Source organism: Arachis duranensis, chromosome 3 (assembly GCF_000817695.3).
Source record: "Arachis duranensis cultivar V14167 chromosome 3, aradu.V14167.gnm2.J7QH, whole genome shotgun sequence".
Classification (NCBI taxonomy): Eukaryota; Viridiplantae; Streptophyta; class Magnoliopsida; order Fabales; family Fabaceae; genus Arachis; species Arachis duranensis.
The window spans coordinates 100,115,304-100,117,037 of NC_029774.3; positions in this window are offsets into that span (position 1 = coordinate 100,115,304).

Sequence of the window (1,734 nt, forward strand, 5' to 3'; positions counted from 1 at the left end):
TAGAAGTGTTTTGTTCAGAATTCTCTGTCTGTTGCTGAGAAGATGATGGAAAAGGCTTGCCATTGCTCAGCCTATTGCATCTACCATTGTTAAAGCCTTGTTGAGGCTTTTGTTGATCCTTCCATGAGAAATTTGGATGATTTCTCCATGATGAGTTATAGGTGTTTCCATAAGGTTCACCCATGTAATTAATCTCTGCCATGGCAGGGTTCTCAGGATCATAAGCTTCTTCAGAAGCTGCCTCTTTAGTACTATTGGATGCATGTTGCCATCCATTCAGACTTTGAGAGATCATGTTGACCTGCTGAGTCAACACTTTGTTCTGAGCCAATATGGCATTCTTGGCTCTAATGGCAGGAATGGAGATGCTTCTTCCATCAAATTTGGACGTTGGCTTTGTGAAGTCACCAAGCATTCTCCTTGCATTATAATTATTTTTGGCTGCCATCTCCTTCTCTTGCTCTAATATTTTTGAAAGGTTACCTTTAGATTGTTGTAACTTAGCTTCTCTTAATTTTCTCTTCAGAGTCCTTTCAGGTTCTGGATCAATTTCAACAAGAGTGCCTTTATCCTTGTTCCTGCTCATATGAAAGAGAAGAAAACAAGAAAAGAAAGAGGAATCCTCTATGTCACAGTATAGAGATTCCTTTATGTTAGTAGAAAAAGAAAGGGGAGAAGAATGAAGAAGAGTGGGTTCAGATATTTAGATGGAGAGAGGTGAAGAGAAGTGTTAGTAATTAAATAATTAAATAGAGTAAGAAAAGAGAGGGGAAATTTCGAAAATAATTTTGAAAAAAGGGGTTAGTAATTTTCGAAAATTAGAAATAAGATAAGATTAAAATTTAAAATAAAAAGAATTTTTGAAAAAGAGATGAGATATTTTCGAAAATTAGAGAGGGAAGAGTAGTTAGTTGGTTTTGAAAAAGATAAGAAACAAACAAAAAGTTAGTTAGTTGATGGAAAAAGATATTACAATCAAATTTGAAAAAGATAAGAAGATAAGAAGTTAGATAAGATATTTTGAAATCAAATTTTGAAAAAGATAAAATTTTTGGAAAAGATAAGATAAAAGATAGAAAGATTTAATTTTTAAATTTAAAATTACTTACTTCACTAACAAGAAACTTCAAGATAAGATTCTAGAACTTAAAGATTGAACCTTTCTTAACAAGAAAGTAACAAACTTCAAATCTTTGAATCAATCACATTAATTATTAGTGAGTTTTCGAAAATGTGATATAAAGATAAGAAAAAGATTTTGAAAATATTTTGAAAAATATTTTTGAAATTTTCGAAAAATAGAAAAAAATGAAAAAGATATAATTTTTGAAAAAGATTTCGAAAAGATAAGATTTTTAAAATTGAAAATTTGACTAGACTTGTAAGAAACAACTAATTTTGAAAATTTTTGACTAAGTCAACTCAAATTTTCGAAAATTATGAGAAAAATAAGGAAAAGATATTTTTTTGATTTTTGAATTTTTAATTATGAGAGAGAAAAACACAAATATGACCCAAAATATAAAAATTTTGGATCAAAACACAAGATGCATGCAAGAACACTATAAAGGTCAAGATGAACACCAAGAACACTTTGAAGATCATGATGAACATCAAGAACATAATTTTGAAAAATTTTTGATGCAAAGAAAACATGAAAGACACCAAACTTAGAAATCTTTAATGCATGGACTCTAACAAACGAAAAATGCACATGAAAAACAACAAACAACA